General features: G+C 35.5%; 2 long non-coding RNA genes across 8 annotated transcripts in view; one reads left to right on the top strand and one right to left on the bottom strand.

Annotated features, from left to right (window-relative positions):
* The window catches only part of LOC141577701 (uncharacterized), a 134,919-nt gene extending 122,860 nt beyond the window's left edge, over positions 1–12,059 (top strand). For all 7 annotated transcript variants that reach the window (XR_012506991.1, XR_012506990.1, XR_012506989.1 and 4 more), the window contains one exon: positions 11,630–12,059. This is a non-coding gene — a long non-coding RNA (uncharacterized LOC141577701). The remainder of the gene's footprint in view (positions 1–11,629) is intronic.
* LOC105083375 (uncharacterized) overlaps positions 1–17,896 on the bottom strand; it is a 231,078-nt gene that overhangs the window by 10,565 nt on the left and 202,617 nt on the right. Inside the window, exon 4 of the long non-coding RNA XR_006721152.2 lies at positions 623–867. This is a non-coding gene — a long non-coding RNA (uncharacterized LOC105083375). The remainder of the gene's footprint in view (positions 1–622; positions 868–17,896) is intronic.

Below are 17,896 nucleotides of genomic sequence, written 5' to 3'. Positions count from 1 at the left end.
CAGGGTGTTATATGGGAGTGATGATTAGGGGAAGAGTTGGTGGAGATGGAGCAAAAAGGAGGAGGTCACAACTAGTAATTTTGGAATTTGAGAGAATGAAAGCACTAGGGAAAGTAGTGTGCCTGCCTGTCAACATTAAGGGCCCCCTTGAGTTTAAATCAGTCAAGGTTGAGGCTTTGCCAATTAAGTGCCATGAGGAGAGAAAAGGGCAAGAGGAATGAGGGTATGTGTATGGGAATGATTATGATAATGGGCCATGGAAGTAAGGTGGATAAGGTAAGTCTGGGTTTAGTGGAGTGAGGAAAATGGAAATGTGGGAGGCTCAAATGCATGTGAAGAACTGTTGGACTTGACAAACCAACTAAGCCTAGGCTGTGGTGCTGCAAGACTGAGAGGCTTTGAACTGATATGGGAAGAGCTGAGTTACTGGTAATGGCAAGGTCTAGCATGTGGTGTCAGGAGTAGGGGACTGGAAAAAGGCAGAGGCCAAGATTATTGAAGGGAGAAGGGTAAGGAATGCAGAGGCCAGGGTATCACAAGGACCATCCAGGACTAGCTATGTGACTATTGAAATCCTCAAATTACATCAGGAGTATTTTTGACAAAAACAAAACAAACTTACAAATTAAACCTTTAAGTAATGAGAGAGAGGCACCCAGGGCATCTGTAAAAACCTGCAACATGGAGGGGTACTGGGCGGGACAGTCAGATGATCTGAGACTCAGAGCTGGTGCTCTCTGGGCGAAGGGGGAACCCAGCACATTCTCGACGGGAGTGGACTCTGTTCTCATTTCTGTTTAAGGAACCAACCGAAATCTCTTCTCCCTGATGAATCCAGGAGTCACAGGGCCTCTTAGTCTCTTTTGCCTGTAATTTTCAATATAAGTTTAGTATGTTGTTATCCATGCCTGTATCACACGAGCACAATGCCCCACCACAGCTGAGAAAGTCAGATTTGCTGAGTTCAAAGTCCAGCCCTATCAGTGACCAGTAATTTACTTAACCTCTCATGTTTCAGCCCCCTTTCAAATAAAAGTATATTTTTTTATTGGCATATAGTCAGTTTACAATGTTGTGTCAGTTTCTGGTGTACAACATAATGCTTCAGTAATACATGAACATATCATTTTCATATTCTTTTCACCATAAGTTACTACAAGATATTGAATATAGTTCCCTGTGCTACACAGTATGAACTTGTTATTTATCTACTTTATGCTAATTCTAATTTCATATAGAAAGGACTATTGGTAAGTCTGTCACTTAATATATAGATTAGTAGATATTATGTTTGTATTAGTACAAACATTTTAATTAGTAGATACTATAATTTATTAACATCATCTAGCATCTTACACAGAACCTTCAGTGGGGGTATATATGGCATTGGTGAAGTACAAAAAACAGTGATTAAACATTGTTTTGAATATTATCACAAAAGCATTTCTGGCCAAAGTCATTTTTGTCCATATTAGATGAGCTATAAGTTGTCTTTGGAAAAGCTGAATATAAATGATTTCCTCTCTGGTTCAGGCTGATGTACTAGATAGAATTTGCTGTAGTGAGTGATGGGTGCAATAGACTTTGAATAAACATATTTTCTATGGAGGGTCCAACTTCAGTGAAAAGGGAAAAATAATCTGTGAAACTCTTTTCTTGCCTAAATAGTAAATGACATAATTTACATTTATTAAAATAACAATTTGTTATTATCTTTTTTAACATTTTTCATTGAGTAATAGTCATTTTACAATGTTGTGTCAAATTCCAGTGTAGAGCACAATTTCAGTTATACATGAACATACATATATTCATTGTCACATTTTTTTTTTGCTGTGAGCTACAAGATCTTGTATATATATTTCCCTGTGCTATGCAGTATAATCTTGTTTATCTATTCTGCGTATGTCTGTCAGTATTTACAAATTTTGAACTCCCAGTCTGTCCCTTCCCACCCGCCTCGGCAACCACAAGTTTGTATTCTATGTCTATGAGTCTGTTTCTGTTTTGTATTTTTTTGTTTTTTAGATTTCACATATGAGCAATCTCATATGGTAGTTTTCTCTTTCTGGCTTACTTCACTTAGAATGACGTTCTCCAGGGACATCTATGTTGCTGCAAATGGCGTTACGTTGTCGTTTTTCATGGCTGAATAGGATTCCATTGTATAATTATACCACATCTTCTTTATCCAGTCATTTGTTGATGGACATTTAGGCTGTTGTAAATAGTGCTGCTATGAACATTGGGGTGCATGTGTCTTTTTGAAGTAGGGTTCCTTCTGGATAGATGCCCAGGAGCGGGATTCCTGGGTCATGTGGTAAGTCTATTCCTACCTAGTCTTTTGAGGAATCTCCATACTGTTTTCCATAGTGGCTGCACCAAACTGCATTCCCACCAGCAGTGTAGAAGGGTTCCCTTTTCTCCACAGCCTCTCCAGCATTTGTCATTTTATCATTTGTGGACTTTTGAATGATGGCCATTCTGGCTGGTGTGAGGTGATACCTCAATGTAGTTTTGATTTGCATTTCTCTGATAATTAGTGATATAGAGCATTTTTTAATGTGCCTATTGATCATTTGTATGTCTTCCTTGGAGAATTGCTTATTTAGGTCTTCTGCCCACTTTTGGATTGGGTTGTTTGAACAAAGTCGTATGAGCTGCTTATATATTCTGGAGATCAAGCCCTTTCTTTTATCTGGATTAAATCCTTATGAAGTCTGGGATGAACAACTATTTTCTTTTTTCTGATGGGGAATTATGTCTGAAAAACATCCGTCAGCCTACAGCCCCCTCTCCCTCTTTGCGCTCTGAGCAGTGGTTCTGTGACACGCTGTTGGAGTGCTTAAGATACCAACACCAAGGAGGCTTTCTTATTCAGGATCAAGTGTTAAGGCTTTGAAGGCTCAAGAGCTCAGGGCATGTTTATGTGACAGGACACAGCACTGAGCCCTAGTGGAATAGAGCTGTTTAGAAACTTCACCAACTGTATACATTTGAGGAAGAATGGGACCTCTCTGAGTTTTACTGTAGTCATAGGAATAATTGTCATGACAAAAATCTAATGGCTAAAAAAATAACTGGAAGCTATGCTGAATTACCTGTTTTCATCTCTCAATAAAATAATCCTGAAGGGATTAGAGGTGAATTCTTTAAGACCACAGATGTTTCTCACTCTTATTATCACCTTGTAATTTAACTATCTTATTAGAACTACACAAAGATGACTTGCAGTGTGGAGAATGTATATCTTTAGCATTCAATAATCACATTTATTAGACAATACATGTTATTTATGCTTTATATTTTAAAGTGACATAGAGAATACTGAGTAAAAGAATCCATCAGAAGTGTTGGCAAGATTTTGAATTCCTTCTCTTTCTTTTGGTATTTTTAAATAGACTATGTAAGCACTGTAACCCATATGTAAAACACATCTCAGTTTATGTTTATTTTGCTTTTTATTGCACATTTGACAATTAATAATTCAATGTTCTTATATTAGCTGTCATCTTAGCTGTGATAAAATTAATAATTCATCAAAATGATATCAAACAAATGGTGCCTTTTTTGTTCTAGTTGAGAAAAAGTCCTTTCCGCTTTGAGAAACTACAACTGGTAAATTTATTTCTTTTATTTTAGGTCAAATAATTAAACATTTAAGCTATAATGTTTTCATTTCAAGTATAGGAATCTGCATATATCACAATTGATACTAAAAAAACACAACCTTCCTCTTGTTATAGTTGGTTGTTCCTGCCCTTGCTCTTTTCTTGGCAGATGAGCATTGTTTAGGAAAAAAACACAGTAAGTCATATTTGGAAAAATTGAATATAAATGTTTTCTTCTTTGGTTTGGGTCAATGCTGTGCTAGAATTCACTGTAATGAATGATGGGTGCAATAGGCAGAGACTTTGCTCTAAGAATAAATAGATTTTCCTCGAATCTATTTGAAGGTATTTTCAGTTAAAACTTGTGATTTTTAGGACACCTACTTTCAAGACTCTTTGTATTTTTCCTTATTTTTTTTAAGGACAGATGTTTTGTCTCTTCCTAATGTCTAGTCAGTGTTTGGGGGCTCCTAGGATTGTGATAGTAACACAGGTATTTATATCCTACCTGTTTCATTGTCATATTTTTTTTTGCAGGGATGGGTGAGGCAGCAGGAGGCATCTGGGGTGCTGAGCAGAAGCCTCACAGTTTGTAGGGAGGCTAGAGTTCCCATCTTGTCTCTGGCTGATTTTAGGGTCATATTTGTAAAATAGGGATTTGCAAACACCAGTGTGTATGCAAGGCTCCACCAAAAAATCTTACTGAATCATAAGTCAAACATATTTAGGTATGGTGAGGAATATCACAGTCCTGGGAGAGAAGAGTTTTACAACCTACCCCTCATGCTGAGTTCACTCTATTTTGACCAATTCCTTCAACTCCAACTCCCCTAACATAGATGTCCATCGGTACCATCTGGAGTGCTTCTTAAATGTGGAATCCAGCTTTAGAGATTCTATCTGATGCAGTGAGATTAGACTAGAGCCCAGAACCCATATTTTAAAATAAGAACCCTAATCCCTAATTTGAAAAGATATAGGCACCCCAATGTTCGTAGCAGCACTATTTACAATAACCAAGGCATGGAAACAACCTAAATGTCTGGATGACAGATGACTAAGAAGCGGTGGTATGTTTATACAATGGAATACTACTCAGCCATAAAAAAGAATTAATAATACCCTTTGCAGCAACATGAGTGGACCTGGAGATAGTCATTCTAAGTGAAGTAAGCCAGAAAGAGAAAGAAAAATACCCATATGATATCATTCCTATGTGGAATCTAAAGAAAAAAAGACATAAATGACCTCATTTACAAAACGGAAAGAGACTCACAGTCATAGAAAACAAACTTATGGTTACTGTTGGGGGTAGGGGGTGGGAAAGGATAAATTGGGGGTTGGAGATTTGCAGATACTAATATATATAAAATAGGTAAAAACTAGTTTATATTGTATAGCACAGGGAACTATAATCTACATATTATAGTAACCTATAATGAAAAATATGAAAATGAATATATGTATATGTATGACTAAAAGATTATGCTGTACACCAGAAATTGATGCAACATTATAAGGACTCTAGATAATTCCAATATACAAGGATCCACTCAGGGTAATGATCTACCCCAGCTTGACTACATCATCTCAGAATATTCTTAATTCTAGTAGTAAACATATTATTGAAAGTGCCCCCATTAACTCTTGAAAGTTTGTTTACATTTGGATGATGATATGGTCATGCTACCCATAGATCACACTTTGATAAACACATAATCCTCGCTCCCAAGTTTGAAAAACATTTTGATGTGGTAGACTAGAACTGGCTGTCAAGTTAATAAATTTCTCTACCTTGAAATAGTTGTCTTCTTCCTGGTCCTCCCTCCCAACCTGGTGACACTTACCAGTGTCTAGTTTGCTATGTTTCTTCTTTTTAAAAATACATTTAAACCCCATTAGTTTATGTTTAGATTATTCAAATAAGCATGTACTTCCAAGTTACTAGCATTCACAATAAAACTGAGCCTGTAAGAATTTGTTTACGTTCTTGAAAGTAAATCAGCTCTGTGCAAAAGACCCTGATAAATCTGCCAATCGGAACAAATTAAGAGGACACATTAAAAACAGAGGAATTTACAGTCTTCTATCTTTTTCTCCTACTTTTCACAAATTAAGTAGGTGTCTTTACAGCAAAGAGAAGCAGTCCTAAAAGTTTTCCCTCCTCATTTTAACTCATTTATCTCAAGTTTCTATTTAAGGTTTCTATTTCAACAAAGACTGAGTTCCGAATATATAAGACCTAATACATTTCCCTCTTTAGATGCCAAGTAGAGGAAATATAGCCCATTCTCTTGAGAAAAGCATAATTTCATATAGCAAGTAGACAGATAAAGGCCATGGGAACACACAAGATGTTTAACTCATTTAATTTTTACTCTAAGAAATGCAACACTATCTTTTTTCATAGACATCTAGGTAATGGAACATTTTATCAGGGAATACATTAACAACCAATTTGAGTTGAGGACAGTAGTGATATATTATAAAAATGAAATTTTTCACTGAAGTTTTATTTGACTGACAACACTTGTTGAATAGGACCTACTGTGTGCAAACTCTTTTCCTTGGCACTGAAGGTGACAGAATGATTACAGAAATCATACGCTCTGCCCTCAAAAAGCTGTCCTGAAAAAAACTTAAGGTATGTGTAAAAAGAAAACCTTAGTTATCAGGAATGTAGTATTTGAGATGAAGACAAATTCCCTACTGGCTGGAAAAAAATGTAACAATCTGTAATACTGAAGGTCGTCATATTCTAGTTTACACTTTAGAAAATTATCTTAGAAATATTTGCAGACAGATCTACAGAATCTTTATAATCAAAATGCTCATTTCATAAAATGTTTTCAAAGATAATGAACGACTTGTTCACCTCTGTACTCCTGGGTTTCGTTTGCTCATTTGAAACAGACTGGAATATGGGTCTACTCCCCAACTCAGTAATTCATTTTATTTAGGACCCCAAAAGTCTCCCAGATGTCAACACACTTCACATCGCTGGGCCTCATGCACATATTTTGCAATTTAACAATTCCTAATTAACTACACAATGCTTTTTAAATACTGTTCAGCGTCTGGTATGCTCTGCCATTCCACATTTGATGAAGTAGAAACCTGGAGGGCAGAGATCATATGTTCTGTGAATTTTTCAAATTGTACTTCCCTACACCAGAATTGATTCCCTATACATGGCCTTCAATAAATTTTGGACCAACTTTGTATTATCTTGAACTGATATGAGGGATTGAGAAATCCCAATCTGAAGCCCGGAATTATGGATGAATAATAAATCTGCTATAAGATTAGTGAATATACTATAAAACTCTTAGAGATAAACATAGGCAGAACACACTTTGACATAAACTGTAGCGATATTTTTTGGGATCTATCTCCTAAAGGAAATAATAACAAAAATAAACAAATGGTGCCTAATTAAACTTAAATGCTTTTGCATAGCAAAGGAAACTGACAAAATGAAAGGAAACTGACAAAATGAAAAGACAGCCTACCAAATGGGAGAAAATAATTGCAGATGATATGACCAACAAGGTGTTAATATTCAAAACATATAAGCAGCTCATATAATTCAGTATCAAAAAACCTAATTTAAAAATAGGCAGAACTGAATAGATATTTTTCCAAAAAGGAAATGCAGATGTCAACAAGCACATGAAAAGATGCTCAACATCACTAATCATCAAGGAAATGCAAATCAAAACTACAATGAGACATCACCTCACACCCGTCAGAAGGACTATCAACAAAAAGATCACAAATAACAAATGCTGGCAAAGATGTTTAGAAAAGGGAACCCTTATATGCTATTGGTGGGAATGTAAATTGGTGCAGCCAGTATGGAAAACAGTATGGAAATTTCTCAAAAAACTAAAATTAGACCCACCACATGACCCAGGAATTCTACCCTGTGTATATAGCTGAGAAAACCAAAACAAAACACTAAGACTAATTAGAAAAGATACATAAACCCCAATGTTTATAGGAGCATTATTTACAGTTGCCAAGATATGGAAACAACTTAAGTGTCCATCAACATGTGAATGCATAAAGAAGAGGTGGTGTATATATATACAATGGAATGCTACTCAGCCATAAAAAATGAATGAAGTTTTGCCATCTGCAGCAATATGGATGGATTTGGAGGACCTCATACTAAATAAAATAAATCAGAAAGAGAAAGACAAGTGCTGTATGATATCAGTTATATGTGGAATCTAAAAAATACAACAAACTAGTGAATATAACAAAAGAAACTGATGCACAGGTATAGAGAACAAAACAGTAGTTACTGGTGAGGCTGCAGTATAAGGGTGGGGAAGTGGGAGGTACAAACTACTGGGTGTAAGATAGGCTCAAGAATGTACTGTACAACGTGGGGAATATTTTATAATTGTAAATTGAAAATAACCTTCAAAATTGTATAAAACATAAATAGAAGATTTTGTGTTATAGTCTGCCAGTGCTACAGTCTGAATGTTCATGTTCCCCCAAAATTCATATGCTAAAATCCTAGCACAATGTGATATTAGTCAATAGAGAACTTTGGGGTGATGAGGTCATGAGGGCAGAGTCCTTGTCAGTGAGACTGATGTCCTTAAGAAAGAGACTGCAGAGAGCACTCTTGCCCACGTCCATCCCATGAGGACACAGTGAGAAGCCTGCAGCCTAGAAGGGGGCCCTCACTCGACCATCCTGGCACCCTGATCTCAGACTTCTACCCTCCAGAACCGTGAGAAATATTTCTGTTCTTTATAAGCTACCCAATCTATGACAGTTTGTTATAGCAGCTGAATGAACTGAGACAGACTGGTACCTTGGAGCACACAAGTTATAAAGATGAACAAGATACAAGTAAACCAAGCAATTATAGTTCATGTGTAGGAACCATATTTCAAGTGATACTGGGTTGAACAAAATTCCACTTCAGCATCAAACATTCTCTCATTTGTTTCTTTTCCTTCTGAGGCAGATAAATAAAAGCTTAAATGAGGTAAAACTTTAATAATAAATGATTGAAAAACATGTGTCTGATGGAGACAGGAACACTGCCAATTTCTATGACATAGCCTAGGCTCTCAGGACTCAGAATTTTCTTCTGTATACCCTTACAGCACATAATATCCCATAGTAATTAAAACTGGCAACTCACATTTACTTAGGAAGAGAAAAGAATTTGATCAAAAATGTGTAATTTTGAAGTTTCCTATCAACCACATACATTTATTGGGCTTTATTTTTTGTTAGTATCAAAATCTATTGATTCACAAGATAAATATTGACCTGACCTTGCCTTCACCTCAGTTTATATTTACTTCTTAAGTCAATAAATCTAGAAACTGATCTGACAGCAGTCAATATTAGTTTAAAATTCTTAAAATAGCAGCTTTGCTGTAAGGTAAGAATTCAGTATTCTACAGATTCTGCCTAAAAGAAATAAAAAGCACTGTAACTTACCAGTTTGCTATGTAAAATTATTTCTGCGTCATCTGGTTTCAAATACAAGGATCTCGCTCTTGCCAAAGAACATCTTTACTTTAATATATCTTCTACTCTCTGACCCAAAGTATTTGAAATACTTCAATTGCTAGTGGCAATTGAACACCAGTGTCTTGCTTTGATTCTAATTATAATTAAGCTATATAATCATTCTCTAAATGACTGATGCTTCTGTTGGGCCTAGTTCCCTCTGGACTGAATTTTACCTAGAGGTATAATAAATACAGTCAACAGTCATCCTGGACTTTGGAACTTAAAGCAATAATACATTTGTTACCTCATTAATCAGCTTGTTTTTACCTTTTCAAAGTGTACGAGATATAAAACCACAGGTCAAGATTTGCATATATTTATACTAGAGATGAAGGAGGTAAGCTTAGGGGCCTGGTCATAACCAAAGCAACGTATTCTACAATTTATTACTTTTTTAAGGCCATAGCCCTCATCTTTTACTTACACTATGTCCCACTGCTTTGGGGGATGGATGACATACTCGTACTTCAGAATCCCAGGATGAAATCGTCTAAAATCTATTTTAAAAACCTGAACTTTAATTTTCCACCTGAGTAACGCAAACAAGGAAATTTTGTTTTGGAAATAACCTCTACCCAATTATGTTCTAAAGAAATAGGTTGTGATATTAAATATTTTTAAGCAGACAACCATTTAGGAATTGAGTCTAAATATCATAGGGATAGATGATGAGGTTAAAAAAAAAGTTATGCAGTTTTTATTTCACCAGTTAAATGCATCCTACTGTAGGACCTTTCAAAGCATAATGTGGGATAGAAGTTATAAATAATCTTATTAAAAAGTTTAGTCTATTCTTAGTGAATGACCATCTAACTAGAGAGCAGTCGTGCTAATTGGTCAAATTCTGCAAGGGAGAGAACAATTGCTTTAGAAAGTACTGACACCCCACTTAAAATCATGTTAGAGAGCCTAGCGAATGCAAAGTTAATAATCCTTCCAATAAATTTGAAAGTTTTTGAGGATATGTCTTGTTTATACTCACAGCATTCAACATTACGACTCTCAGTAAATCCATGTGCTTATACCAGTAACAAATTTATGCAGATGATTTTTTTTCTACCTTACTCAACCATCATCGGTGGTTTTTAGTCAAATGCTAAATCTAGATGTGGAAGAGACTTAGTAAATACAGCAGCTAACTCTATCATGAAAAGAAGCCTTGTTGGTAAACATCAGAGTTGTAAGGTTAGTAGTATTCTTTCATTCAGTAACTTTTAATCCCACTGTTCTTAGAAGCTGCTAGTTCTTTTTATCATGAACTGTTTCTTATAATCTATTCCAGCTCTATGATTGTGTGTTCATACTGAATTCAGCATTATGAGAAATATTCATTATAGTACCTCATTGAAAAGATCATGTAGATGAGGTTATTTTGAAATGATCAGAATGTAATTTGTAAAAACTATATAATGGATAAGTTTTGATAGGATTATTTTATATTTTCTTTACTTTTTGTATAACTAACTCATGTTCAAAAGGATAAAAAAAAGTTCAAGGGAAGTCCTCATCTAATTATTCAGTTCTCTCTCTTCTCACAGATCTAAAAAACTGAAAATGGTTAGAGAGAGACAGTTTTCCAGAGAACTGGCATTTGAAATTTGACAAAATGAATTCTCCTCTTACCTAGAATTCTTTATATTTTTGTACTTGGTTCTAGTTAACAGAGTGCTGCTTACAGTATCTCTCATTTGTGTAAGTGAAAAATAACTATGTTTTTATTACTTAAAATATTACAAAAAGGGACAATATGCTAAAAATATGCAGTGAACAAATATCATCTGTACAGACTGGAAGAGAACCTTCATAAATTAACCTTATTAGTGCATTACTGTAAGCGAATGCCAAAAAAGCTCCTAATTTGCATTAAGATAGATTTTTCAGGTTGGCTGCATGATTTAATTAAAGAAAAGATTAAGAATCATTAAACAAGCTGCTCTACCTTGCAATAACAGAATTCATATCTGATTCAGGTTAACGAAAACACAGATGGTGATTCAGTAACTGTTGAGTTGCTGTAACAGAATGAAAATGATCCCATTAGTTCTCTGGAAATGTGAGGGAATTTGGAAATTAGTATGCAGATACATTGTATGGTGCTAGACAGCTTGGTCTGCTCGGATCATCGCTGATTATACTTTGTTTGGGTTGGCAACACTGAACTTAATAAATGAAAAAATGTTCCAGTATACCACAGTTGGAAACTGTTCAAGGTTGAAATAGGTGTGCAGGCTTTCAAAAGGAGAGAGTTAAGTAAACAAATGTCAATCAACTCAGAGCTGGCAACTTTTTTTTTCCCCTCTAAAGAATATGTCTGTTCTTGAGAAGCAAGTGTCATAAAAATGGAAACCCTTTACTGGATACATATGTCCGTGTGGTATTTATTATCACAAAAGTATTTTAAATGCATAGTATCAGTTTGAGGGAGATATGCAAGCGTTTTAATAGCTTTTTTTTTTTTCCCCTGGCAGAAACAGAAAAATTCAGTCACTATGAGGATGATTATATTTTTCACAAAAAGAAATCAATATAATTCTGATGGAAAATGTTATGACAGGATAAAAAAAAGTGTAAGTATAACGGCTATTGAAAGCTTCAAGGTGTCAATAAGAACCACAAAGTAATCCTCAAGGAGCCTTCTGGGAAAGAACAACTTAAACAAGTAGCACAGTCAATCACGGCAGCTGACAGAAACAGCCACTGCATTCAAGATCTCAACTACACACGCTGCCTCCATTTCTAGCACCTGGTTCATACCATCAGTCTGAGTGCTCAGCGTCTGACCCTCTGGAATGACTCTCAGTGACTTTGTAAAAGACCCATCTGGACAGAGGTCCTCAAAGGCAGGCAGCAAATGACCATGTTCCGTTAACACGTTACAATAAAGCAGATACAACAGCAGCACAGTTTAAGTTGATTTGGGGCTTGTGATTTCCTAGTGACCAACTTAAAGGCCAGAACATTGATCATGTGGACTGCTCAGGGGGTTATCATGAAAATGGAGGTGAGATATTCTCAATTACAATGGTCCCTGTTTATTGTGTGCTACAGTCTTTCCAGATATTGTACTACACCAAGGACTTTATCCTCTACAGAGGCACACCACCTTAAAACATTAAAAAAAATAGACACTATACACTCTTGGACAACCCATTCTTTCAATGTGATAATACTAATCTCATGGAAAACATAACCTCATTTTTGTAATTAGCACAATAATGCTTTAAAGCAGATTGACTTTCCTCTGGCCAGTCATTTCATTAAACTTTGAAAATAGAGATACTATTCATTTCATAAAACTTTTAAAAAAGATGTATCACCATGTTTTTACAAAACTTACTAAAAATTGCAGTCTATAATGCATAATAGCTTCAACACCTGGCAACTTTTAAAAGTATATATGTTATTATAAACATGAGTGTCTTAGTTACAAGTGACACCCCCATAGTTCCTCTATTATAAGCTCCTTTTTAGGGCCTTCAAACTAGATTTCTAAGAAAACAATTGAGAAGAAATGCTACAGCATACTTTCCAAGCAGGACAGGATACAAATTCAGTATATAATTCTAAAAGCCTTAGTATACCTCTATTCCTTTTAGCCCCAACTTTATCTGCTTTCTCTTCTTTAAGGAAAAAAATCCATGCCAGTTTCCTCAAACACTGTACTATTAAGAATACTGGACTTCATGGAGGAATTCTACCAAATATATAAAAAGAATTTATACCTATCCTTCTCAAACTATTTCCAAATACTGAAGAAAAGGAAAACTCCCAAATTTATTCTCCAAGGCCAATATTACCCAGATACCAAAACCAGACAAAGATATTACAAAAAAATAAAATTACTGGCCAGTATCTTTGATGAATGTAGGTGCAAAAATCCTCAAAAATATAGCAAACTGAATCCCACAGTACATAAAAGGGATCATATATCACAATTAAGCTGGATTTCTTTCAGGTTCATGAGGATGGTACAACATACAAATCAATCAGTGTGATATACCATATTAAGAAAAGCAAAGACAGAGACCTTATGAGCGTCTCAATTGACACAGAAAAAACATCTGACAAAAGTTAACATCCATTCATGATAAAAACTCTTAAAGTGGGTATAGAGGGAACATATCTCAATATAATAAAGGCCATTTACAACAAACTCACAGCCAACATAATGCTCAATTACTCAACAGTGAAAAGCTGAACACCTTCCTGCTAAATTCAGGAAAAAGACAAGGGTGACCACTCTCACTGCTTCTATTTAACCTAGTATTGGAAGTCCTACTCACAGCAATCAGACAAGAAAGATAAATAAGAGATCCAAATTGGAAGGAAAGAGGTAAAATTGTTACTGTTTGCAGATGACAGGATGCTTTATATAGAGAAACTAAAAAGTCTCCACCCAAAAACTATTAGAATAAATGAATTCAGCAAGTTTGCAAGATACAAGATTAATACACAGAAATATGTTGCATTTCTATACAGTAATAATGAAGTATCAGAAAGGTGAAAACACAATCCTGTTTAAAATCACATCAGAAAATACCTAGGAATAAATTTAACCAAGGAGGTAAAAGACATATACACTGAGAACTATAAAATACTGATGAAGGAAATTGATGATTTAATGAAACAGAAAGATAGTTCTTGGATTGGAAGAAGCAATATTATTAAAATGGACATATTACCCAAAGCAATCTGTAGATTTAATGCAATCCTTATCAAAACACCCAGGACATTTTTCACAGAACTAGAAAAGATAATTCTAAAATTTATATGGAACCACAAAAATAAAAACTCCAAATTGCCAAGGTAATCCTGAGAAAAGAACAACACTGGAGATATAACCCTCCCAGACTTCAGACTATATACTACAAAACTACAGTAATCAAAACAGCATGGTATTGGCATAAAGACAGACACATAGATCAATAGAACAGAGTATCAAGCTGAGAAATAAGCTTAAACACCTATATGGTCAATTAATTTCCAACAAAGAAGGCAAGAATATACAATGGAGAAAAAAAGTCTCTCCAACATGTGGTGCTGGGAAAGCTGGAAAGCCATGTAAAACAATGAAATTAGAACATTTCCTCATACCATATATAAAAACAAACTCAAAATCATCTAAAAACCTAAACGTAAGACATGACACCATAAAACTCCTAGAAGAGAATGTTGGTGAAACACTCTGATGTAAATTGTAGCAATATTTTCTTAGATCTTTTTTCTAAAGCAAAATAAATAAAAGCAAAAATAAACAAATGAGACCTAATTAAACTTAAAAGCTCTTGCACAGGAAGGGAAACTAGGAACAAAATGAAAAGATAATCTAAAGAATAGGAAAAAATATTTGCAAATGATGTGACCAAGAAAGGGTTAATATCTAAAATATAAGCAGTTCATTCAACTCAGTATCAAAATAACAAATCAATCAAAAAATGGGCAGAAAACTTGAATACACATTTTTCCAAAGAAGACATACAGCAGGACAATAGGCACATGAAAAGAGATTCAACATCATTAATTAGAGGAAGGCAAATCAAAATCATGATGAGCTATCACCTCATACTTATCAGAATGGCCATTATCAAAAATTCTACAAATAGCAAACATTGGAGAGGATGTGAAGAAAAGTGAAACCTTGTATACTGTTGTTGGGAATGGAAATTGGTGTAGCCACTATGGAAACCAATATGGGGGTTCCTTAAAAAATGAAAAATAGAACTATCATATGATCCAGAAATTCCACTCCTGGGTATAAATTCAGACAAAAGCAAAAACAGTATTTCAAAAAGATACATGCACCCCAACGTTCATAGCAGCACAATGTACAATAGCCAAGACATGGAAGCAGCCTAAATGTCCATGGACAGATGACTGGATAAAGAAGATGCGGCATACATACACAACAGAATACTACTGAGCCATGAAAAAGAATGAAATAATGCCCTTCACAGCAACATGGATGGACCGAGCGATCATCATACTAAGTGAAATAAATCAGGGAGAGAAAGACAAACACTATATATCACTCATATGTGGAATCTAAAAAATAGTACAAATGAATGTATACACAGAACAGAAATAGTCTCACAGACATAGAAAACAAAGTCATGTTTATCACAGGAGAGAGGGTTGGGGGGAGGGACAAACTAAAGGTATGGGATTAACAGATACAACTGCTACACATAAAATAGATAAGCAACAAGGATTTACTGTATAGTACAGGGATTTATACCCAATATCTTGCAATAACGTAGAACAGAATACAATATTCAAAAAATCACTATGCTGTATACCTGAAACTAACACAGTATTGTAAATCAACTACACTTCAATTTAAAAAAGAAAAGAAAGACACTGGGTATACGAATTGCATGCAACATACGGTACTGTTTTAAGTTGAGATGTTTAAGAAAAGAAACTAGATCACGTCATTTACCACTACAGTATGGCACTGTCCCTGTGACAGATCTAATGGGTGCAACCTTCACACTGAATGCACAATAATCATTAGCTACATTTAAACATGATTATCTGAAGATCTGCAGTCACTCCCCTACCCCAATGTTCAATAATGATTTTAACTAGACTTTTTTTTTCTTGTACAATGTCAGCTTTATTTATTATCTCTATGTATAAATATTCCATGGAAAAATGTTCAGCCAGTGGAACAGAGATTTTGGAAAGTTATGTATGATACATGGCAATTTTTTAATGCTATTTAAAATTACTTAACCCCATTTCCTTTAAAACAAGAGACTACTCTGTGGCAAATCAGGAGTTACTTTATTATCATGAAGCTGTTAATAGGTGTTGCAATATTAGCTATGCAATGACTTAGAAAAAAGTTGATCCATTAAAGTAAAAACATACATACATAAGGAATAAATAAACAGTGGCCTTCTTTTTTTATAAAAAGCTTCATGATAGGAGTCTATATTATAAGAAGTTAATTCCTGATGGCTATAACTTACTTTACCTAAAATGTAGGCAAATATTTGCTTCATTCTGTAATGTCCTACATGACATCAAGTTGGGTAGATATAGTATGAATCAAATTTCACAATGCTATATTGCTTAAAAGGCCATCAAAATTAAACTTTAAATATGTATCAAATATGTATAAAAGAATGAAGATTTGGTATTGCCCTCAGTTGATCTGCATTTATCATTCCTTAGGTCAATATTTTAAAATTATCTTTTATATTGCACATGCACATTAGCAAATATCACAAGATTCAAATTACTTTATTCATCAGTACTACCCTGTTACTACTTTTATTTAACAGATTATCAAATTGAAAAATTTTAATTTACCCAAATTTTCATAGCTAAACAAGATTGGAACATGGCGCTTCTGATGCCAAATTAATTTACCTTCCCTTCAACAGATCTTAATTGTAATGAATGCAATTATTGCAACCCTTACGAGACTTCTGATTCCAAAAAAAACCATTCCATGGTAAATAATGCAGGTAAGGGGCAGTTCTGTATTCAGTTTGTACTGTGCCAGACTGATTTTGACTTGTTGACATGTTGCTTTCCAGAGTGTTCCATAATTTGTTTCTCACATGTGTGGTCCACTTTTGAAGCAATGTAGATTTAAGTCCTGATCTCAGTCACCACTGGGCCCAGGATGGAGAAAGGATGCCTCTGCCACAGCATCAAAATCCACACAAAAGAGGAATCAAGTCTCCATCGGAGGCGGCCTTTGTTTACTTATCCATAGCCAATAGATTAAGGACTACATTTGTTTAGCATTCACTGTTCTGAACAAGTTGCTTCCATGAACTGGTGGGAAAGAGTTCCCTACCCCAAGTTCCTGGAGGAAAGTCAGGTCTCTGTTCCAAGAAAAGAGGGCCCTGAGTTATTAATTATTCAGCAACCAAGTTAATCTGCCTACCTGCCCTGAAGAAATTTTGTTCCAGTTCTTGTCCAGAGCAGAGCCGCTCTTCTCTCCATGCTTTGCTTAAGGAGCACCTGCTCTTAATAGGAGGAATTCTATCTACTGGAAAGGCAAAACTAAAAAACAAGTAGATGGGGGAGAGAATGTATTCAAAGAACAAAGTCTACTCTCCATATTAGATAAGTGGGAGCAGGGGAAGGAGTTTAATAGAAAAGGGGGAGGAGGAGGACAAGAAAGAAAAAGGGGAGGGAAGACTGAAGGGGAGGGAGGGAGAAGGAGGCGGAAGCAGGAAGGAGTAGGGGAAGGAGGAAGAAGCCAAGGAGAGAAAAGAAGAGGGGAGGAGAAGAGGGCGGAAGACGGGAGAAGAGGGAGAAGGAAGAGAAGACAAGAGGAATCATGACGACAACCAAAAGTAAATAAATAAAATAAAATAAACCTGAAGTACAGAACAGGGCACAGGTGGTGAGATGACAGATGGGGTAGCTCAGGATGATCCACGTGCCAAAACAAAATTGCCATGAATACAGAGTTGTCGTTTCTTCCTCTTTTTCCCCAACTAAATCCCACCACCTTCCCCTATCTTCTCGTGGAAATAAGTGGACTCAGCTATGAACACTCCTTCCCTGACAGGGTTCTCATTTTCTCTCCCAGCCCACAGACCAGCCTGGTATACAAAGCGGAACATCATGGTCATTAGGTCAGTGCCATTCCCAACAGGTAACACAAAGGGCAAAGAAAAGCCTGGGGCTGATCCTTATAAGCAGGCCAAATTAGAGGGCTGTCAAGGAGGTCCCTGTGAAATCAGCGAACTTCTCAACTACCAACAGAA

This window comes from Camelus bactrianus, chromosome 5 (genome assembly GCF_048773025.1).
Source record: "Camelus bactrianus isolate YW-2024 breed Bactrian camel chromosome 5, ASM4877302v1, whole genome shotgun sequence".
Lineage (NCBI taxonomy): Eukaryota > Metazoa > Chordata > Mammalia > Artiodactyla > Camelidae > Camelus > Camelus bactrianus.
The sequence above is the reverse complement of the archived record's forward strand: the minus strand, read 5'-3'. Positions and strand labels throughout refer to the sequence as shown.